This window comes from Spermophilus citellus, assembly GCF_964194105.1.
Source record: "Spermophilus citellus genome assembly, chromosome: 4".
Taxonomy (NCBI): Eukaryota; Metazoa; Chordata; class Mammalia; order Rodentia; family Sciuridae; genus Spermophilus; species Spermophilus citellus.
This window is the reverse complement of record NC_138185.1, coordinates 231431826-231455602: the sequence shown is the minus strand read 5'-3', so window position 1 is coordinate 231455602 and position 23777 is coordinate 231431826. Positions and strand designations below refer to the sequence as shown.

At 51.6% G+C, this 23777-nt stretch overlaps 2 pseudogenes across 2 annotated transcripts; one reads left to right on the top strand and one right to left on the bottom strand.

Moving 5' to 3' along the window:
- Nucleotides 1-5004: 5004 nt before the first annotated feature.
- On the top strand, nucleotides 5005-19336 carry LOC308648327 (regucalcin-like; annotated as a pseudogene). Its single transcript has 9 exons — nucleotides 5005-5109; nucleotides 6561-6730; nucleotides 7564-7742; nucleotides 8268-8482; nucleotides 8920-9051; nucleotides 10056-10239; nucleotides 17829-17899; nucleotides 18732-18897; nucleotides 19324-19336. The product of its transcript is annotated as a regucalcin-like (transcript).
- A 1976-nt stretch (nucleotides 19337-21312) lies between these two features.
- On the bottom strand, nucleotides 21313-22363 carry LOC308648326 (transcription initiation factor TFIID subunit 7-like; annotated as a pseudogene). Its single transcript has 2 exons — nucleotides 21878-22363; nucleotides 21313-21820 (listed from the first exon to the last, which is right to left on the bottom strand). The product of its transcript is annotated as a transcription initiation factor TFIID subunit 7-like (transcript).
- Nucleotides 22364-23777: the final 1414 nt, after the last annotated feature.

Genomic DNA, 23777 nt, shown 5'->3' with positions numbered 1-23777 from the left:
CCTCCACCTCAGGAGAAACAGACAACGCCTGCTGTGCTGAGGTCAGTGTCCCCCACCTCCCTTCCCCATGTCTCTGGACACCGACTTGGGGCTAGGCTGCTTCCTAAATGCCTCCTGCATCCTGTGAGATCCCCTCTCCTCAGCAGTCTGGGCCTTTGATCCTTCCATGAGTGCTGGCATGGGGTGTGTCTGGCCCTGTGCTGTCTGTCTGGCAAATACAGGGAGTGCAGACTAGGAGTACAGGCCTGGCCACCACACCCATTTCCTTTGCAGTACTGCAGTGGCTCTCTGGCTGCTCTGGAGCATTACTGGTCCCATAGGATCCAGGCATGGAAGGACACTTACCAAAGGCCCATCAGAGAGCACTGCTTCCACCCAGAACTGCAGGCTCTAGTCACTCATAGAACTACAATAAATACTTTTTATTTTGAAAACTGGCCTTAAAAATAGCTGCCATTCCACAAGGAAAGGAACAGGCTGAGAAAACTAAGGCTTCTCCTGATAAGTCAGGACCCACGCTCAGCTGAAGACCAGTCATAGCCCACAGTGTGAGCCAGCCACATGGCTGGCTTTGTCACAGATGCATACACAAATGTGCAAGTTTGGGTCCTGAGGTTCAGCAGCACCTGTGAGAGCAGGCACGGTGTGCTTCTCCAGGCCTCAGGGAACAAGCAGCTTAGGAGAGATCTCACTCTCCCATGTCGCACAGTGTGAGCACCAGAATGCATTCATGTCACACAGCGGCCTTTCAAGAAATATATCCGCATCCCAAACTCTAACCCTAACCCTAACCACAACCCCAAACCCAACTTCAACCATAACACTAACCCTAACACTAAATCTTAAACCTAAACCCTAATGCATAATCCCTAACTCCAACCCCTAACCCTAACCCTAACCCTAACCCTAACCCTAACCCTAACCCTCTTACATCTGCGACAGTGATTAACCACGGTGCTTTTTTCAATATCTATTTTATTATTGCATTTTTCCCACATTGTAAAGTTCTATTTTATTTTTTGAGCTCATACAAACCTAGGTTAAAGTTTTTCTGATCAGTTTTATTTTTTGACTGTGTTTTATTTTTTGACTGTGGAGTTTTAAACATTGCAATGGAGATTTCACCTAGGTAAAGCTACCAGGCCTTTATTGTCTTATGTGTTGTATGTTATGTGTGCACTGTTTTGTGTTGTATGTCTGTATGTGTGTATGTCCATATTTCATATATGAGGAGCGCTCATAAAAAAATGGATCCAATTTTTTTTTATTCACGTGATTTAAATGGTTTAATTTTAATTAGGTAAACAGCTGTTAAGGATTGTTTTTAAAGGTGGTTAACAGATCTGTTTGCTTACTAATTTAAATTAGGTAAACAGCTGTTAAGGATTGTTTTTAAAGGAGGTTAACAGATCTGTTTGTTTACTTTCACCTTTCCTTTTCATTATATTTAATAATTCTGTTCAGGATAATGTCTCTTTAGTATCATTGCCAGAATTCCCATCTCCATCCCAGTGCCGGTGAAGACTAAGATAAAACCAAACTACAGCTTCTATGATAGCTATCACAGTAAACTGCATAAACTGATGCATCAATGAACATAACTCAACAAGTTATGCTCAATCAAGGACTCGATTTACTTTGGGAAGAAATGGACATATTGATAGACTCTTCCACTTTGAACTGCCTGCAGAACTTGCCTGGACTATACATCAGTTGTATGCATTGTGAACTATCGTCTGGTGCAGCGAATTGTGGTACTACTGGCATATCTTTGCTGATGGTGTCACCAGTGATGCAATTTCCTTGCCAGCGCACCCCATGTTAATTGTGGTAATGCTGGTGATACCGCTGTTGACCGGTGACGAGTCCTTGCTTCCCCGATGTTGAAGAATAACACCAAAGAAGCACGCCGAGGCAAGGTCAGAGTAGAAATTAGAAGTTTATTAAAGGACAGCAGAAAAGACTTCTCCCGGAGGAAGAAGGGGACCCAAGAGGTGGAATCCATGGAAGTGCGGTTGTTTCCCCTTTTTGTAGTTTTGGTGATGGAATGTAGGTGGGAAGGCCCGAGGGGTGGGACACTTCTTTGTGATGGGCTATCTTTAAGTTTGCTGGGGGCTGTTCATTAACACTTCTTTGAGGTGGACTTTGGCCTAGGGCCTTTTCGGGACTTCATTAACATTCCATGAGTTGTCCTGTGTTTTCCCCGAGTCATTCTCAGCATGGCCTCCATTTTAGATTTCACTTGATATTAGACCCGATTTACCTAACTACACTGACTACCTAACTTTAAATCTGGCTTCACTGGCATATCTTTGCTGATGGTGTCACCAGTGACGCAATTTTTCCAAGGAGCCATCAATTGGCTTGGTGTCATGGCATTTCTGTATCCTCCTCCCTTCTACTAGTGATGGTCTAAAATTTGGGGGCCAACAGAGGTGAGGCAAAGAACCTCAACCCCCCACTGGCACCAAGGCTAAATTTGGGGGCCAACAGAGGTGAGGCAAGAACCTCACCCCCCACCGGTGCATAGGCCTATCCACAAGCATGGCTGAATGCTGGACTGGTAGTCAGTGATGGGTTGATCTGATTGCAGTGGTATCAACCTAAGACAGGAAGCTGACGCCTAAAGGTCAGTTCTCCCATGACGGGTAAGAACCATATGTTGAATTGGACAACCTACCAGGCACGGTCCTTAAGCCACATTGCTTGTTGTTTAATTAATCAGAAGGGGGGAGATGCTGAGGGCCATTGCCAAGTAGGAATGACGCATCAAAATTTCCTTGCCAGCGTACCCCATGTTATATGGACTTGCCTTAGAATTTCGCTGTTGACATTGCATGTAAAGTGACCTTGCCCAAGGACCAAGGCGGATCCGGTTTAGAGCTGATCAAGTTTGAGGAAGTAACCCGGTCCTTGGGTTTAGGGCGTTCCCGGTTTAAGACAATAGGGGTTTTAGGGAAGTTGGAGGTTGAAGATTATTGCTGCCGGGATTAGGGTGTTCCTGCTGCTTGTTCCCGTTGAGTTCTCCTGAGATTCAAATGGGATTTTGGAAAAAAAGCCTCGTGGAGTAGGTGAATTAGGTGGCAGCAGAACTGGGATTGCCCCTGAGCGTGTGTGAAGGCTGGTGTGAGTTCGGGAATAAAGAATTGCTGTTTGAATCTACAAAGCTGTGTGGTGGCTCGTGATCTTGTGCCCAGCCAAGACATTGGCACTTACCCAGGATGGTGTCATCTTGAGATCATTACCTAATTACATCTGCAGAGACCCTAAATGTAAAAGAAGCCCTATCCCAAGGTCTCAGCCCACTGGGGTAGGACATGAGGAGGCATCCCAGGTGGGGAGGTGGAAGGCAGGTGATTGACGGGGAGGAGGAAGGCAGGGGAGCAGGGGCCAGTGGGCAAGCCCATGTGGGATGCCTGATAGACTTCCAAGCAGGGTGCTGGGCATGGTGTCTCGTCTGGGAGCCCATGTGTGCTCATCTACAAACGGGGGAGTCATGGGCAGGTCAGAGGGTGTAAGTCATGAGACAGATGAGATCATCCGCCCCCAGGTGCAGAGGGAAGCTGCCCTGGAACTCCAGGCAGGGCCTGGGAACAGGCCAGCATTTGGCAGGTGGAGGACGAGCACTCTGGAGGTAGGACGGCCGGACCACCAGGGAGCAAAGAAGGGTGGGTGCCTGGTGTCCTGTTGTGGGGTCACAGGGGCATGACAAGCGATTTGGTCCCAGGGCCACTAGAATGTGGGAGCAAAGGGCGTGTGGGGCTCTGCGCCCTCACAGTGTGTCTCTGGGAGAGCTAGGTCCTGTTTCATGGAGGCCCACCACCCTGCCTGACCAGCCAAGGGACTGCCTGCCACCTTTGGTTTCTGTCTCCAGCCCACTGTACCTTCCCACCAAGCCAAGGCAGCATTGTGTCCTGATGCTCAAGATGTCGTGAGGTCTGACGCTGTCCAGCCACTGCCTGTTCTTGGCTTGAGCATAGAGAGGAGAGCCATCGGGATGGATCAGGGGCCACCTCAGCCATCTTGACCTCAGGGTCCTACATGGCTCCCTAAATATGTCCCCTTAGCTTTGAAGAGTTGTATGTCACTGGTGGTCCTGGGAGGTGTCTGCTCCTACAAGAGCCCCACAGAGTAGGTGTGTGTCCTGCCCACTGTGGCCAGAGAGTAAGTGGACACACCCATGCTGGGGTCGGCTCCAGGGGTAACTGCAGGCTGCCTATCAGGGGGGCCTGACCTGTCTTCAAACCTTGAGGGCCAATCAGAAGGACCAGAGGGCCCCTCCCAATCTGGTGAGAGCCAGGGCTACACACTGACCTCACCTTGAGCAGGAGCCTTCCGGGTGAGGGGGCGCCTCTTGGCTGCAGCCAATGCTCCCAAGAGCCCCAGCACCTTTCATGGAGTGGACGAGCTCCAGTCCAGCTCTCCATCCATTTTCCTTTAGACCTCCTCCACCCAGGTGGTGGCCTCTCCTGGGCTGTGGGAGCAGGAACCAGCCCCCAGCACCCACCTTGGAGGTCTCCCAGACAGGCGCCTGCAGTCCGGGGCCCTAAGGAGCTCTGGGATCAGGGTTGGGGTGAGGTTGCTGCCGAGCGCTGGCTTGGAACCCAGGAGGAGGAGGTTCCCAAGGGAGTCCTTCACCCACAAGGCCGGTTCTAGCCCATGGGGAGCCTGAGGTGGAGCCTGAGGTCCTTGGGTTCCGGGGCTGGAGCCTGGGGTGTGGAGGAGCTGGGCTCACTTAGCGGCATGGAGACGTGGGTGCAGGGACTCCACCTCCACAAAGCCAGCACCTCTACTTTCGGGGACGGGGACGATATGCCTGTGCCAAGCCCTCCTCCACAGCGGGAGAAACCCTTGGTGTGGGCCTGCAGGAGAGCAGCACCTTCCGCGACAATCCTCTCCTTGCGGAGTGCCCTGGCAATCCTGCTGGCAGAAAGTGGTGGTGACTGGAGACACATAGGGTCCCTGGCCCCCACTGCAGTCGTTGGAGTGGCATGTGGGCAGAGGCCGCTGGAGGAGCCTGCAGGAGTGACGCCCAGACCATCTCAGAGGGCGGAAGAAGACTCGGGGAGGGGGCGCTGGTGCCTGTGAACGTTTGGGTGCCACTGCCAGGTGTGCGAGGCTGGGTCGAATCAGCAGGTGAAGTTCGGGGGGGTCAGCAGTCGGTTCTTTATAGGATGCCTGTGAGTAGAGCCCTGCCCAGCGCCCCGCGTGAGTGTCCAGGGCTCCCTGGTGCCTCCCCTGCGTCCCTCTGCGCCTGCCCAGCGCCCGTGTGCATGCTCAGAGCTCCACGTACCTCCCCAGCGCCCCCTCTGCGCCTCTCCAGCGCCCCGTGTCCCTTCCCAGGGCTCCTCATGCCTCCCCTGTGTCCCTCTGCGCCTGCCCAGGGCTCCCCGTGCCTCCCCTGCACCTGCCCGGCCAAGCCTGTGCTCCCTGTGAGCCTGCCTGGGTGAGCCCTGTGGACCCCCAGTTGCAAGCGGGCGCTCTTCTGCAGTAGGAGAGGAGCACAGTGTCCCGCTGCCCAGGGCAGCGCCTGTGCGAGGGAAGAACCAGGAGGGCTGAGGAGCCCTGTGGTTGGCCCTAAGGAGAAGTCTCAGCGATGCCTGGCGGAGCGCTGACTGAGACCTGGGGTGGGGGGTGTCTCTACGGAAGCGAGGTCCCAGGGGCTGCTGCTTCTCCCACTCTAATGCAGAGCGCACGGGCGACTCCTGCAACTGCTACCTTGGCTCTGCAGGACAGAGCAGGTGACATGCCACCGTCTAGGGCTCTGTTGATTTGGTGAAGCACAGAGGGAGGCACCGGGGAGGGGAGGGCGGAAGGGAGTTGCCGCCCCCACCTGGTGGAGCCTTAAGCTGGCTGAGGCCAGAGTGCCGTGGAGTCCCAAGAGCTGAGCAAGCAGGACAGGACTAGGGCTGAGGAGCACGTGAGCCGCCCCAGTATGAGAGCCCTGGGCTGCTGGGCCTCCTGGTGCCATCCAGGAAGGGCCCTGTGAACTGAGTCCCACCGAGCACAGGGGTCTAACAGCAACCCAATTAACAGGAGCATTGCTAAATGAGCCCTTCTGGGGGAGAGGTCTCCTGGGCGGAGAGGCCAGGGTGTGTGCTCCGGAGCCAGCCACCTGCAGATCGCACCCCACCCCAGCCTCTGAGCCGGGCCCACCTGGACAGTGCCTCAGCTTAGCAGCCCCTGCTTCCCAGGCTGTAGCTGGGGGGGCCTGGAAGGTGGGCACACTGTGCCACCAGAGGGAAAGGGGGACTCCTGGAACCTTGCCAGGGGGTGCCTCTTCAAGTGACGGGGCACCTGCACATTCTGTCGACCTCTCGGTCATGCAGAGTGCCAGGTGGCAAAGAGGAGCCAGGAGGGGCGCGGACTCGGCTGGGTCCCTCTCTGCATCTCCATGTCTGCCTGGGTGAGGCTTCATGAGCAGAAGAGGGCTGTCCTTGAGACCACAGAATGTGTCACACACCCGGGAGCGCCCAGCCCACAAAGTCCAGCAGGCCTCACCTGATGACCAGGAGAATGGGACAGAGAACAGGGCACTCACAGCCCTGTCCTCCTCCCAGGCCATGGCGTCCCCCAGGATTGAGGCTGTCATCAGGGAGAGGCACAGGATGGGGGAGTGTCCCATGTGGGAAGAGGAGACCGGGCAGCTGGTGTATGTGGACATAACTGCCAGGACTGTGTGCTGGTGGAACCCAGTGTCTGGGGAGGTGCAGACCATGGGCCTGAGTAAGTGGACCTGGGGGCTGCAGAGGGTGGGACAAAGGAAGTGGGCCTGGGGGCTGCAGATGGTGGGCCTGAGGTACCTGGGGCTTGCATACCTGTGTGGCTGATGACACCTGTGGGCTCACGCACCTGCATGGCTGACCCCTGTGAGCCCACACACCTGGGAGGTACCTGTGTGTCTGTGGGGCTTAAACACCTGTGTGGCTGACGACCCCTGTGGATTCACACACCTGGGAGGTACTGTGTGTCTGTGGGGCTTGCACACCTGTGTGGCTGACGACCACTGTGGATTCACACACCTGGGAGGTACTGTGTGTCTGTGGGGCTTGCACACCTGTGTGGCTGACGACCCCCGTGGGCCTTCTGAGGATCAGAAGCAGCACTCTGGGAGCATCCCCCACTCACCCTCACCCTGCCCAAGGGCAGGTGCCACTGTCCCCCTTGCAGATCAGGGCTGGCCCCAAGTCTGTGTCTGGCCTCAGGCACTCTGCTGTGGAGGCCTGCCCCAGGCCCAGCGGTCCTACCTGAGGGCTCAGGGGCACCTGCGGCTCTCACACTGGCACTGCCATGAGGGGAGGCCAGCGCTCTCCATTTCTGCAGTCCTGGTGGCCCTGCAGGCAGGCTCGGCAGCCTCCAGTCCCATCTGGAGGCCCTGTGGTGGCTGTCATGGGGAGGGGGGTCAGAGAGGTGGTCCACGCAGGCCCAGCAGGACTGGTTCTGTGCTGAGAAGTGCTCTGTGCCCTGAAGGTGCCTCCTGGTGGGAGCCCCGTGGGTGGGGTGGCACTGTCTCCTGGAGAAGCAGCAGCTGGGCCACCATGATGTCCTCTGTCCTCCCAGGAGACCCTGTGGCTGTGTGGCTCTGTGCAGAGAGGGCATCCACGTGGTGGCTTCTGGTACCTGCCTTGGCTTCCTGGACTGGGAGACGGGGCACGAGGAGTGGGCGGCCTGGCTGGACCATGACAAGCCCCACAACATGTTCAACAATGGGAAGGTGGACCCCACTGGGAGGTTTGCGGCAGGTGAGCTGCTGAAAGGATTGGCTATGGCCTAGTTAGCCAAAGGTGGCTCAGGCCACTTGGAGAGCCTCTTGTCATGGCGGGTGCCAGCTTTGTGGGGACCTCAGGAGCCCTCCCCAGGCTGCTGGCAAGTGGCACCCGAGGCCATGCAGGTGCTGGGCAGCCCACAGGTTTCCTCCTGCTCCAAAGCTCATGGCTTTCATGTAATTCTTCCTGGGTCCCTGCCCAGAGAGGACCCTGGGATGGTCGAAGCCGCCAGGGTGGGGCAGCAGCCAGGGCTGCTGGCCAGAGGCCATTCACGTGCAGCTGAATGCCCTGCACCTCTGCCTGAGAAGTTCTCTTCTCAGGTGGAACATTTCTGGGGTCCCCTCTTTGCCCAGCACAGAGGCTCATTCACAGATGCTGCCTGAGAGCCATCCTCCCTGCTGTCTCCCAACTGAGGGTGACCACAGCTCTCTGCACAGCAGGTCTGTGTGGGGTGGACAGGGCAGGGTGGGGCACTGCCCACTGACCTTCCACTCTTTCCAGGCACCATTCCAGAGGCGTCCGCTCCAGGAGTGTGGGAGCCAGGGCAGGGCTCCCTGTATATACTCTATGCTGACCGCTCTATTATCAGACAGCTGGATCAGCTGGGCATCCCAACGGGCTGGACTGGTCCCTGGACCACCTCATTCTCTACCACGTGGACAGCCTGGTCTACTCTGTGCAGGCCTATGACTGCAACGTGCAGACAGGAGGCCTGGGTAAGGGCCTCCCTGGCAGTCCCCCACACCCTCCCCAGGCGAAGGCCTCAGTGGCCAGCCCCCCACACCCTCTGTGAGGTATGAGCCTTCATGGCCAGCCCCCCCCATACCCTCCCTGGGGTAGGAGCCTGTATGGCCAGCCACCCACACTCTCCCCAGGTGGGGTCCTCTGTGGCCAGCCCCCCATGTCCTCCCTGGAGTAGGGGCCTCCGTGGCCAGCACCACAAGCCCTCCCTGGGTGGGGCCTCCCGTGGCCAGCCCCCCACACCCTCCCTGGGGGGGAGCCTTTGTGGCCAGTCCCCCGACATCCTCCCGAGTCCCCTCCTGGGGTCCCAGATGCACCACCAGGTCTGTAACTCCCTCCCATGGTTGAGGCCATGCAACATGATCCTCCTGGTCTGGGCTGTGAGGGGCCATGCGCATTTGTCCTGCCGCAGCAAACCCATGGCTGGTGTGCCAGCTGGAGCCAGAGCAAGGAATGCCAGATGGGCTGTGCATGGACACCACGGGGACACTTTGGGTGGCCTGCATTGACGGAGGCAGGGTTGTCTGCATGGACCCTGACACAGGTGTATGCACAGGGCAGTCGGTCAAGTAGGGGCCATGGGGTGCTCTGTGCTATGGTGTTCAGGGTCTGGGAGTGGGAGGGCAGCACTACATGCTTGTCCAGCTACAGGGCGACCTGTGCAGATGGCTGTAGTGCCATGATGGCCCCTCAGCACTTGGCCAGTGTAGGGAACACTGGGGCTGAAAACTACAGAACCTTTTCCTGTCCCACCCTGGAGGGTGGAGGCTAGACCAGGGTCCCAGGCTGAGCTCCCTGCACAGGCTCCAGGGAAGCTCCTCCTGCATCTCCCAGCTTCTGTGCTCCAGGTGGTCCTGGGCTGGTGGCCCCTCAGTCCAGTCTCTGCCTCCATCTCCATGGGGCTCCTCCTCCTTTGCTGGCTGAGGAAACCCACCATCTAATGCAGCTCAAGCCAGGCCTCCGTCCTTGGGCTCGGGCCAGCCTCAGCTCTGGTGGGGCGCTCCCCGCCTGACTGCTGTTCACAGCTGACAATAAATGTGGCCACCTCAACTTCATCTCTGCAGCTGCTGCCCTGGGATGTTGTCCCCCCCCCCCGCCCCCAGGACTGCCCCATGCTCTAGTGTCACCCAGCTTCAGGGTCTGTGTCCTCTCTTTTGTCTCTTGGGAGAACACGGCCATTGCATGAGGGCCACCTGACACAGGAGGAGCCCATCTCAGGACCCTTCACTAATGACCTCTGCAGAGACCCTGTTCCAACACCAGGTTCCACTCACAGGTTCTGGGGTACAAATGTGGACAGGACTCACCTCTTACAATGGTGTCCAGCTCCCTCCAGGAGCCTGGCCTCTCCAGCTCCTGGGCTCCAGGTGGCCCTGCTGACCCCTGCAGTCCATGAGTCAGGGCAGAGTTGGGGATCAAGTGCAGCAGGTGCCAGGGAGAACCAGTAGGCCCAGGGCCCCACTGGGGAGTGGGCACAGTCAGGCTACCTTTGTTCCTGCAGCAGGCAGGTGGCTGGGCTTCAGGGACATACCTGAGCTTTACTCACAGGGACGCGGCTGTGCACCCTGGAGATGCCAGTGTTCAGGGTGACATCCTGCTGCTTCCAGGGTGGGGGGGCTGACTACCCCGGCTTGTGCGTGACCTCTGCAGCGGACAGCCTGAGTCCAGAGCAGCTGTTGCTGGAGCTGCAGGCAGGACACGTCTTCAAGTTCAGTGGGGTCTCCCTGCCAGGGTCAGCTTGGCTCCCAGCCATGTCTGCTCAGCCAGGTGTAACAGATCTTAACCTTGGGGACTGGAGCATGCTTGGCAGCATCCATGGGGACCTCTGTCCACCTGGAAAATGGCCCTCCCGAGGCCCCATGTGCCCTTCTGAGCACAGAACATTTACGGGAAATTTAGGAAGCTGGCGTGGCTGGCACTGCCGTGGCTGGCACTGCCAGGAGACTCAGCCGCGCCCAGGGACTCACCTCCACCCTCTCCTCCTGCAGGTCATGGGCCTGGGGGTGAGAGGCCTTGCGTTCTGCCACTTCACTGGCTGAGGAACCCCACCTTCCAATGCAGCTCACACCAGGCCTCCGTCCCTGGGGTTGGGCCAGGCTCAGCTCTGGCGGGGCGCTCCTTGCCTGACCGCTGTTAACAGCTGACAATAAATGTGGCCATCTCACTGTCATCTCTGCAGCTGCTGCCCTGGGATGTGGCCCCCCCCAGGACTGCCCCATGCTATGTCCAGTGTCACCCAGCTTCAGCTTGTAATGGCCCCCGTGTGTTCTCCAAGGTCCCCATGGGTCACCTGCACTCTGCAGAACATGTGGCCACACTGGTATCTCTGCGGTTGGCCTCTCTGCCTTCACTTGGTGCTGGGTCACTGAGAGCAGGATCCTGAGCATGGGCTGTAGCTGTGCTGGACGTGCACAAGACCATCTGCTAGGGATAGAGCCAGACATCAGGTGCCTTCACAGCACTGGGCGCTCAGTGCCTTTACTTCCAAAACAGCCTATTTACCCCTGAAAGGCACCCGCATTCCAGCAGTGACCTAGTCCCCTGCCCAGCCCTGGCACCTGCCCACTGCCTGTGTCTGGATGGCCTGCTGTGGATAGGTCCTGCCCACGGAGTCCACACTGTGTGACCCTCTGTGTTGGCTTCTCTCACCGAGCCCCATGTCTCAAGGTCTGTCCCACTTGCAGCACGTGTCAGAGCTGCAGTCCTTTTCAGGGCTGAGTAATATTCCATCATGTGGATGGACTTGTCCTATTCCCCCATTCCTCCTCAGTGGACACTTGTGTCACTTCTCCCTTCTCACCCTTGTGCATGGTGCTGCTGTGAATATTCACACATAAGTTTTCATTCCAGCATTTGTTTCTGGGTCTTCAGGGACATACCTAGGCTGGAGGTACTGGTGGAATGGGAACTCCCTGCATATCCGTGTGAGGCCCCTGCACACTGTCCCTCCACAGGTGGCTCCATGCTGCCCTCCCACAACACACATGCTAAGAGTGATGTAGAACTTTGAGTCCCCGACTCCAGAGGGCTCAGCACAGAGCTCACTGGAGGTCCCCACACAGGTAGCCTGCAGGTGCAGATGGCTCTGCTTGCCAGCTGCCGGGAGTCTCTGTCCTGGGGTCCCTGTGGTCATGGTGGCAGAGTGCAGCTTGTCCTGTGGGCAGGGCCGGGCAGTGCTGTGACCAGAAGTGGTGACCTGGGGCTCGAGCCTCCATCTGGGAGTGCCACAGGAAACCTATTATATTTGTTTTAAATCAATAATAATGATATTAATTATAAATGTCACAGTACAATTATTATATTAGCTTTGAATACTATAGTATGGCTATCATATTCATATCAAAGGTCAAAGTGCAGCTGAACACAAAATTAGTCAGGCAGTCAGTAAAGATAGGTAGATTGAGTCAGATCAGTCAGATCAGAAGCCAATTACAGTTAGTCCAGTATGTTGGAGAGGGATTGAAATGCTAATGCCTCAGAGCCCTTCCTCCACACTTATCAAGATAATCTGCCCCTGCTCCAACTTGTTGCTAAGGTAACCTGCCCAGGAATTGTCCCTCCATAGAGGGGGTTGTAAAAGTTGCTAGTTAATTCACCCTGGGCCCCCTTCCTGCCCAAATGCTCCACTTTGGCCCCTCCAGCCCATCTGCTTCTCACCTTTTGGCCATCCCACTGAGCATCTCCTGGGCCTAGTCATGTATGCAAGAAGGAAAGAGATAAAGGGAAGACAGCAAAAGAACAAAAGAAGCCTAAGACATATAAAAGGCTCTTGGTGATAGAGGTGGGAGGGAAAGGAAGGGAGAAGGGGAATTTCATGGAAGATGGAAGGAGACCCTCATCATTAAAGGTGAGGAAAAAGAAAAAAAAAGAAGTGTGTCACATTAGATTGGGTAGAGAGAAGTGATGGGAGGGGAGGGGGGGAAGAAAGGGTAGCAGAATAAAATAGACATTATTATTGCTGTATGTATATATTTGACTGCATGACCAATGGGATTCTGCAACCTGTACACTCAGAAAAATGAGAAATTATACCCCATCTGATTCAAATGTATGATATGTCAAGATCATTGTATTGTCATGTGTAACTAATTAAAACAAATTAAAAAAAGAAAAAAAAAGGCTCTTGGGATTCCAGGATACCAGCTATGGCCCCTTCCTCCCTCTAAGGAGAAGTCTGTTACCCCTTTTTAAATAAATCCTGTTTTATATGCTTGCTTTGGTGTGCTTCTCTAATGTTATATTTCAACATGTTAAGAAGCAGAACTCATTAATGGTATTACAGCCATTTGATCAATTTTAGATGTTCTAGTATAGATACCATATTAGTATTAAAGGCCAAAGGTAAAAATCATACCACTTTTAGTTGCTTGAGTATGAATTTCACATTAGTATTAAAGTCAACAGGGCAGTTAATATATTAATTTTAGATAATATTATAGGAATATCATATTAGTTATTAGCTGTTGGGGTTCGAGTGTGCAGAGTTTAGCTCCCTCAGGCCTGGCAGGTTGCAAGAGCTGTGGTTGTGATTTAGGTCAGCTGAGGCAAACCTCAGTTATGAGGAGAAAAAGTTCTCTTCCCCTTATCGCAAGTCACAAGTTCTGCATGGTTTGGCTAGGAGGAAGAAGCTTCCTGCATACTTGTCCTGGGAACAGTACATTCTAAAGAAACAAATGCATCCTCAGAGGATTAGATAATGTTTACAAAGAACTTTGGGAGGGTACTTATCATATGAACATGAACGATCTGAATTTAGCTCTGTGTACCCACTGAGGCATGATATTTGGGCAATGTGGGTAAAGTGTTAATTGCTTGCTTTGTTAGAAGAAGAATATAAAAGGAACTTGCAAATAAACCTCAGCAGGCAAAACTTGGGATTACATGTATGCATTGTGAACTATCTGTTGGTGCAGCGACTTGTGGTATTGTTGGGGTATTTTTGCTGATAGTGTCATCGGAGGTACAGTTTTTCTTTTTCTTTTTTTTAAAGAGAGAGTGAGAGGGGGGAGAGAGAGAGAGAGAGAGAGAGAGAGAGAGAGAGAGAGAGAATTTTTAATATTTATTTTTTAGTTCTCGGCGGACACAACATCTTTGTTGGTATGTGGTGCTGAGGATCGAACCCGGGCCACACGCATGCGAGGCGAGCGCACTACCGCTTGAGCCACATCCCCAGCCCGGAGGTACAGTTTTTCCAAAAGGAGTCATCAATTGACTTGGTGTATCTTCCTCCCTTCTGCTTGTGATGGTCGTTCAGCTAAAATTTGGGGGCCAACAGAGGTGAGGCAAAGAACCTCACCCCCCCCCCCCCGCTGGTACAAAGACCTATCCACAGGTGTGGCTGTATGCTGGACCGGTAGTCAATGACGGGTAAGATCCAATTGCAATGGTACCTACCTAAGACAGGAGGTTGACGCCTTGAGGTCAGCTCATCCGATGAAGGGTAAGAACCATATGTGGTAATGGACAATGTAAGTCAGGCATGGTCCCTAAGCCACATGTTTGTTGTTTAAACAGAGAGGGGGAGATATTGAGAGCCACAGCCGAAGGGGCCCCAGCAAACTTCCAGCTGCCAGCTGATTGGCTCCTCTGTGGTGATGCTCATTGGGCTGTTTCCCCACCCTTTCAGACCACAGAGCTGCTCATTGGGGGACTTTTTTGGCTCCACCCATGCAACCCAGCCAATCCACCTCAAGAGCAGGAGGAGTGGGGAGGTTGAGAGGCTTGTGGGAAGCCGGTGGTGGCAGATGGGCTCTGCGGGAATTCCTGAAGAGCTCGTGTGGTGTGGAGTGTGTGTTCTAAAAATAAAGTTTGTTTCTGCTTGACAAGTGGCTCGTGAATTGTGCCCAGCCAGACTGTGGCTCTGCTGCCATGTTTTATACTCTCATTCTCAGGTGGGTACCCTGTCACCTTCCCATGGATCTTTCCCATTCCCCATCCACTCACTGTGTTCCTGTGAGAGATCAGGTCATCATATACATGCCATCCTGAAACTCAAATAGTGGGACAAACTTTCACCTCGGAGACCTTGGCAATGTTAACAACAGGATTGTTCAAGTAAAACATTGTTAGAGGTTACTGAGGCTGCCACTCCTCCAGCCATCAGAGCACCACATGGCAGCATGGAATTCTCTGTCCCAAATGCCCATGGAGTGAGCTGAGGAACACTGACAGAAAGCCTTAAACCTTGTTAAAACCCACAGAAATGTGTATGTTCACAGTGAACTTTGGTGGATGTGAGCTTCTCTCTCAGGATGAGGCTCTGTGACACCCACACCCACACCCAGGCCCCAGAGTCAGAGGTGCCCACCCCTTATGCAGCTGTGTGTGGCCTGTGGACAGGGGTGACATGAGCAAGGTGCTAAAGGAAAAGGGGCTCCCTTGGAAAAGACTCAGGATTGAGAGTGATCAGCTCAGCATGGACTGTGGAAACTGCAGGTCAGCTCTGCCACAGCATTAGGACCCTGAAGGCATGCTGTACACAGGTCCACTCTGACCCCATCGTGCTGAGAGGTGATCCTGAGCTTGAGAAGCCACAGGACACCTGGCTACTGGGGGGAGGCAAGCTTGGTGCCTGCCTGTGTTTCCAGCCACTGTGGCTGGTCTACAGGTTCACAGACAGGAATGCTCTGGGCTCTGTCCCTGCTCAGGTCAACACCCATCCTGTCCTAAAAGTGCATCTTCAGTCTGGGTGAGGATGAGCAGTGGCCATTTTTATATCCCAAGTAATACTAAGTTAATCCAGATTCATCCCAGAAAATGAAAACTTTTGTGTATTTTCAGTATATGCTTTTAGAGGTATAGTATTGGTTTTGCATTATACATTTGTAAGTTGCCAAATTAGAGTGCTGTGTTTTATAAACCCTTGTGCTCCTTATGTTTCTGTCAATAAACTTCCAACATCTTCTTTATTTTAATATTTTATTTGTGAGTATAATTGTGCAAAATGTGTGGTTCATTTTGATTTATTCAAGGATATATTAGCAAATTTTATACAGAGATGTTGCTTCTTGCCTATAATTCCTACCTGGTATCATCTCTTTGAATTATTATCTATTTTTCTTCATATTAAACATAAAAACAATGATGTTTATTTATTGTATGCATCTGTGGCCTGAGAAATGCTAGAATGATAATTTAGCATTATACATTTTTTGTACTTTAGTGAATAATAATAGATATTGCATCTAAACATAGACACAATTGTCCCAATGTCTGTTTTCCCCTGTGGTCTAGACTGTCTCCTTTGCCTCAGTGAAACCCCAGGTCTTACACTGGAGGCCTTGCTCAGCTCCCTCCTGAGGCCTGGGGGGTGCTGGGGTCACTTCCCTTTAATATAAAGCCCCTCCCTTGTACAGACTCTGTGTCTAATTGCTTAAGCCCACTTTTCTGAATATGATATTTGTACATAGTTAGGGAAATTACATTTAGGGATTTACAGCTGAATATGTGTTGAAAAACCTGAATATGAATTGATATGTTGTATTTTGTTGTCTTTCTCATGAGATGGTTTTTTATCATCAACATCAATAAGAATCAGCATCTCTCTCCATCAGACACACAGCTGGTGATTACAGCTGTATTCTCACACTTACACGGAAACCTAGCTCTAAGGAGGCAGAGGACAGCACTCTGACACAGGGGTGCCAGGCGCCATGATCGGTCCCAGGCTGTGCACACCCAGCTCTCCATCACCTGTCCCTCCTGGGTGTGGGGAGCCCACCAGCTGCTCTGTCCCAGTCACTGTGAAGCACAGCCTGGCTGTGGGCCACAGGTGTCCTGTGAGCTGCAGAGCCCCAGGACAAGGCCCTCTCTGCACATGGCCCTCACCTCCACTCTCACCCTCCCATCACCTTCCCATCTCCAGGGGCCACTGTCCTCTCTCTTTCCAGGACCTGTTGCAGTAGCCTACCCACATGAGGGATGGTGTGGTGATGGTCTCCCTCTGCCTGACTCATTTCAGCTAGGTCCATGTGCTCCACGGCCCTGCACAGGGCCAGCAGGGACAGGATGCCATTCTTGTTGACTAACTTTATTCTTCCCCTGTGGACAGCATATTATTCAAATCTTTTTTAAAGGACAACGTGGTGATCATGAAAAGGTCCTCAACACTCATGGAACTTTAGTTAAGGACAGGCCTCATGAACTCCACTTCCCACCTTATGTGCACCCTGGGCAGAGGTCCTGTCCCCAAGCCTCAGGCTGTCCCACACCATGTCTCTGCTGGCCTCAAGTCACACTGCACAGGGTGGGCTCCCTAACTGCTGCACTCCACACTGGCCCTGCAGCTGGCAGACCAACACTGCTAGGCCTTAAAGGTCATGCTCCCAGGCTCCACTAGCATAGAATATGGGGACTGTAGGGGCCACACCTACAAAGCTCTTCCTGAACTGAGGCCTAAGCAGGCATCCCCTGGAAGGCAGGTAGAGATGACCCACCTCCGCACTCTGGCACCTGTATGCCTAAAGAGTGAGCTTCATGGGTGCTGCCAGGTTGGCTCCTTGGTGACTACTCCAGCTCTCAGATTAAAGCTTGTACAGACCAAACATTTACCCAGTCCCAGGTCTGTGTCCACCTCTTTAGATTCTCACTATGACCACCTCAGATCCCACCACCTGTGTGGCTGACCTGAGTCCAGTCTGTGCTGCTCTGAGCAGCTCCTGAGGCTGAGGGTTCAAAAGGAGAGAGCTGTGCTGCAGCAGATTCGGGAGACCAGGGTGCAAACACCCAGGTGCTGCTCCTGACCAGGGCTCCTGAGGCTGCAGCACCACATGGCAGGAGGCAGGCAGCAAAGAGAGGCAGACAGGGCTGGACCCCTGAGTGGTGTTGGGATCCCACTGGGGCTCAGGGTGCCATGAAGGTTCTACGAGCCCTGGGGGAATCTAGGTGGCCAGCAAGATGATGTCAGGTGTCCTCTACATTCTGGGACCATGTGGACATGGGAAGAATGACAAAGAGCAGTACTGAGGGCATGTGACTGTGATTCTAGGAATATCCAAGACATTTGATCCAGAAAGAGAGTCCATGCTTTCCCCAGGTCTTCAGGGCACAGAAGGAGGATGGGATGTCTAGATCACAGATGACAGATTTGATAGACAGATAGATAGATAGATACAACATAAATTGGAAAATAGAATAAAAAAATTAATTAATTTTGAACCTTGACACAGCACCAAGCCCATGGGGTTTCTGGCTGGTCCTTCTCCCAGGCCCCTCACAAGATGGGGCTACTCATGGCCCTGTGGACTCAGCCCATGACAGCTGAAAGTGAGGACACAGCCTGGGTTTCTCCCTGCTCACACTTGCACCCTGTGCCCACCACAGATGGCAGCAGCATGTGGACCTGAGGGCTCTGTGCCAACTGGATGCTCCTGAGCTGAAGGAAGCCCTCACAGGCAGGCACAGCCTTCCCACTGCAGGGATCCTCTGAGACCCTCAGCTGGATGCCTCCCTGGAGAGCAGGTGGCAGCAGAGGGGAGAAGACACACGGCACATTTCCAATGCAGGACAGTTCTGAGGACCTCACCAGTGTGTACACCTGGAAGCTGGAGGAGGGTCAGGGCAGCAGTCATGTACAGGTTGAGAGCAAAAGACCAGATAACCAGTCACTCTTGCCACACATCAGATGTTGGACAGTCAACCAGCACTCATGCTTCTAAATGAAGGGAGTTAACTTTAACACCTCCATTATATGATTATCTGTTGTTTTGATTAAATAAATTAAAATAAAAGACAACAAAATCAAAATTAAAAAAAAATTCTCCCCTCCTGAATGCTCTTCTGTCCACCATGCTGCCCGTGACACTCCCATCTGCTCTCAGCGCTGCTGTACCTTGGCCTCCACCCAGAGCTGCTATATAGCAGGAGGACATGCAAATAGGGCCTCCCTCTGCTCATGAAAACCAGCCCACCTGACCCTGCAGCTCTGCACAAGAGCCCACCCTGGACTCCCAGCTCAGCCCACTTAGTGATCAGGACTGAACACAGCTGCTCACCATGGAGAGTGTGCTCAGCTTGGTTTTCCTGGTGGCTGTTTTCAAAGGTGATGAATGGTGAACCAGAGGTCCTGAGTGTGTGAGTGGACAGGAGTGAGAGAGAGAATGGATGAGTGACAGTGTCCTGACCAGGCTGCCTCTGTGTTTGCAGGTGTCCAGTGTGAGGTGCAGCTGGTGGAGTCTGGGGGAGGCCTGGTGCAGCCTGGGGGTTCCCTGTGACTCTCCTGTGCAGCCTCTGGATTCACCTTCAGTGACTACTGGATGAGCTGGGTCCGCCAGGCTCCAGGGAAGGGGCTGGAGTGGATTGGAGAAATTAACCCAAGTGGTGGTAACACCTACTACCCGGATTCTATGAAGGGCCGATTCACCATCTCCAGAGACAACTCCAAGAACACACTGTACCTGCAAATGAGCAGTCTGAGAGCCGAGGACACGGCCACATATTACTGTGCTAGAGACACAGTGAGGGGACCTCAGTGTGAGCCCAGACATAAACCTGGGCCTGCAGGGGGCGCTCAGCACAAAGGGAGCTCAGGTCACCCCCAAGAGCAGATGCAAAGGGGGGTTGAGGGCTGGTTTCCATCTTCTGAGGACCTCTTATTACCCAGTTTCCCAGGGGAGCTCTATGTACATATTCACTGTAATAGTCTGTGATGTCAGTGAATGAAACAATTTGTTTTTTTTATTTGCATTTCCATGTTTATTAGTGGATCCTAATTATAAATAATGTTGCATTTCAATTAGACATAACTAATGGTCAAGGAATAAACACTTGAAATGTCCCCCTCTGAATCTGGATTATTAAACTTACCTTGATTCTCCAGTTCCATCGATTGACCCGCAAAGGCTGCATTTGCACTCTTCCTTCTGGCTGAGGGAGACATTGTTCTGTCTACCCACCCCTGTTCCTCTGTCCGTCATCTGTTGGTGGGCATCTGGGAACATTTTGTATTACAGCTGCTGTGAGAAGCCCTGGTGGAAACACTCATGTGGCTCTACAGCTATGGTGTGTGACTTCTGTTCTTTGGGATAAATCTGGGGAGGGGAGAGTTGGGTCATATCATGGCTCCATTCCTCGTCTCTCATGAAGTGTCCATTCTGCTTCCTACAATGGCAGCACTGATTTGAAGTCCCACCAACAATACATCTGTTCATCTCTTTCCCACATTTGCCAACATTTGTTATTATTTGTGTTCTTGATGATTGCCTTCTAATTAGAGTGAGATGAATTCTCAATGTAGTTTCAATTTGCATATCTCAATGGCCAGAATTGTTAAGTATATTTTCCTGTATTTGTTGACCACTTGTGTTTCTTGTCTTGAGAAGTCAGTTGTGTTCTTTCCCATTTACTCATTGGGTTATTGGGTCTGGTCATTAAGTGTTTGGGGATCTTTATATACACAGCATGTCAGTGCCCTACTTCAGATCAGGTGACCACAGTCTCCCATTCCCAAGCTCGCTCCTCACACTCTTGCTGTTCCTTTGCTATGCTGAAGCTTTTCATGTGATACTGCCCAACTTACCGATTCTTAGTTTATTTCTTGCACTTTAGTAACCTGGTTGAGGAAGTGGGTGCCTGTGTCAGTACAGAGGAGTGTTTGTGCAATATTGGATTCTTGCAGAGTGTCTAGGCTAATTCTTCAATTTCTGATCAACATTGAGGTGACTTTTTCTAAGGTGAAAGACAGTGACTTATTATATTATTTTACATGTTTATATTGAGTTTTTCCATCTCTATGTTTTGAAAAGACTGTCATTTCTTCAACATGATTTTGGAAGCTTTGTCCAGTGCCAGATGACTGCACTTAGGTTGGATTGTCCTGTACCTTCTAATCTATCCCATGGGTCTTCTGCTTTGGTGACAGTGCCATGCTGGTTTTGTTACTGCAGCTCCGTCATATAATTTAGGTCAGATGTTGTCATCTCCAGGTTTGCTCTCTCTGCTTAGGATTGCTCTGGCTATTGTGTGCTTGAAATTTCTCCACACAAATATAAATACTTTTTTATTCTTTTAAGAATATTTTTGGTATTTGTTGGAGATCTCATTGACTCTGGTATCATTTGGGTTGGTTTGGCCATTTGATCATATTCATTCTGACTGTACAAGAGCATTGAAGGTCTTTCCTTATCTAAGGTCTTCAGTTTCTCCCTGTGATGTTCATTTCTTCCAATATATAAATATTTCACGTCCTTGGTTGAATTTTTTCCAATTACTTTTAAGGTTATTTAGAATGTGATGATTTTCCTTATTTTTTTCTTAGCAAGCTTACTCCAGTAGTATAGGAAAGTGGTTTATTTATGTGTGCATGATGTATTCAGCTTCAGTGATAAAGATGCTTATCAGATCTTGAAGCATTATTTGTCTAACATGAAAATTAATTGTTTTTATTTACTGTTAGGAACAATTTTACGAAAATGATTTGTATCTTTTCACATGGGGAATTGCTTTAAGAAGCTAAGAAAATAGTCAATGTATGAAAAACATATGTAAGTAGCTGCCTACAGACCAGTTTCTTCCTATTGATCTCAGGTGGCAAGAGAGAAAAGCAAGAACAGCTTCTGTAAAATAAACAGGAGCGAAGACCTACAATGAAACTGTGACTAAAGCTAAATTGTTCAATTCATTGATTCTACAACTGTCCCAAACCATCTGTCTGTGCAGTCCTACTCCCTATAGAAGAAACACAGCAAATTGGTTCTAAAAAAAAAACCTACTGAGATAATTCAACAGAACTTCGGGCATTAGAGGGAAATGATGAAACTATCCAAATGATGAAACCAAGACATTCCAGTCTCAGGACTGAAATTAAGCATCAAGATCCATATGACTTCTCTAAAAGTGATTCTAGGGAAAAAATAAGCTGCTCCTTTTCTCGGTCTTCCTTGTGTTCGAGTTCACCTAACTCAGTCTGGACCCTGTCCTTGGGAGCCAGGTTCCACGTCCATGATGAGGTCCTCTTGTCGTCTGCTCTGTCCTGGGTCTCTTGGGCTTCCCTCTCATGTTGTCGGGCTGTTTCTATTCCCACAACCCATGACGGTTCCTTCATGTCCTTGGTGTTGTTCATGTGATTCTCTCAGCCTGTCCTGTGGCTGTCCCTCCAGGTCTTCTTCAGTGTCCGTGATTCTCACATCTCCTTCACCTTGATGTTGGGTCCCATCTGCATCCTCACTGCTGCTGAGACCACGACTCTCTCACGAAGCTCATCAGGCTCCAAGGAGTCATGGGCCTGTCTGTGGCCAGATGTTCCTGGAGACAGACAGCAAGGCCTTGATTTTCCCTCTCTTTGGTTTCATGTTCAGCAATATCTTCCCAGGAAGAAACTGGTCATAGGCAGCTGTTTACCTGATTTTCACACAGTACCCATTTTCCCTGAGTACTGACAGCTTCAGCTTCTCTGCTCAGCAACCCTTCACTCCTTTTCCCACACCTGGAGATTGAATATACTGCTTCTTTGCTGCCTTTTGGAACCTTCTCTGTCTGACATTTTCAGTGGCAGAGTAAGTCCAGGATCCCAGACAAACTTTTTCTTTATTGTCCTTATCTATTGTTCTTGCTTGCTTTGGGGTCAGTAGCAGGAACTGCTTCTTCACGGGAGGATGCAGTCACCATCAACTGTGGACACAAGCATCTGACAGATATCAGCTGTCTTGTAAAAGGGCCTTTTGTCAATTTTGAGGCCAATGGAACCGGTCCTCTCTAAAAATCCCAGGAGGGTCATCAGGGTGTACCTCAATAGTCAGTCTGTCCTTGGGGTTCACATGGCCAGACTGCACTGCTCCCTCACCGTAGAGCCGTATCTGGAGGTGCTGTAAGGTAAACTGGCTGTCTAGCTCATGGGGAGCGCCATCTTTTCTCTTACTCATCTTGACTACTTCGTGACTCACTTCTCCTCTAATAAACCCTGTTGCACTAAAAACTTCCAGCTACTGCAACTGTTAAAAAGACCAGAGTGTTAAGACCTGAAATCTTTAATTACAAGAGTTCTAAGTAGAAGACCAGGTAAGCAGAATACCCGGTAGGCGTCATCTATTTTGACTTAGAAGCCACAAGTCTTCTCTAGGTGGGGGACCCAGGTTGTTATTGCCACACCTGCTTATCCAGTCTATTAGGTGCAATGCCGAGTTCGACCTCTAGGTGCCGCTGCCGGACAACGCAGACCCGCGAGCCAGGCAGCGAGCAGAGAGCGCATGGGCTGTGCGGGGAGCTCCTGGGCACAGAAAGGGAGGCACCGAACAATCCCGTCCACAAACCTCCCGGGACACGGATATTCAACAGCGGGGCGCGGGGAGCTTTCTCCCTTTGGGTACTGACAATCTCCTGCTGATGACAGGGTCAGCTTCTCTGCCAGAGCCAAGGGAAAGAGGAAGCAGATGGAGTGAGGGGTCCAGGCTCTGAGCAGCGAAGCTGGGGGAGCCAAGTGTCTCCTCTGGTTTCTCTGCTCCTCCTGCTGCTTGGCCAAGGGGTCACTACAGAGTGTCACTGCACTGAGCTCAGACAGGCCCTGGGATCCCGCTGAAGCCTGTGCTCCCAGCACCACACTGCGCTCCCAGCAACCCCACACGGAGAGGCCCAGAAGAGGATCCTGAAGGCCCTGATGGAGACCTTGGTTCTTCCAGATGCTGGATCACCCCACCAGCAAGCAGCGGGTTCAGCTCTTCCTCTCCCATGGAGCCCTTTAATTTCCTTATCCTGCTGGAGTTCTGTGGCTAGAGTTTTAGGACCATGGGCACCACACAAATGATCCAAGAAATAAAGAGGTGGCTCCTAGAAAACAGAAAGATTGAAAAACGCACGACAAACTAAAGGAAATAAAAACAAAAGTCTCAAATTAACAAAAATAGACAAAACAGTGATATGGGTACAGGCACTTCTGAAATCCACAAGATTATTAGAAACTATTTTCAGGAAATATCCTCCAGTGAACCAGAAAAACTTGAAGAGACAGAAAACTCTAAACACGTGTGACCTACACAAATTGAAGCACAAGAATCTAAATATGTGAGACGGAAAAATACCAAGCAATGGAGTTGAAGAGCCATTAAATCCTTCAAAGAGAGAAAAGCCCAGAGGCAGATTGATTCTCAGCTGATTCTAAGAGAACATTGAAGAAGAGATGAGGCCAACCTCCCCACATTATTCCATGAAATGGAAAAGGAGAAAACACTGAAAAAATCATCCTGTAAAGCCATTAACACCCTGGTACCAAACCAGACCTAGACACATCCAGAAAGAAGAGTTCAGACCAGTATTGATGAGCATCGACGAGAGATTCCTTAA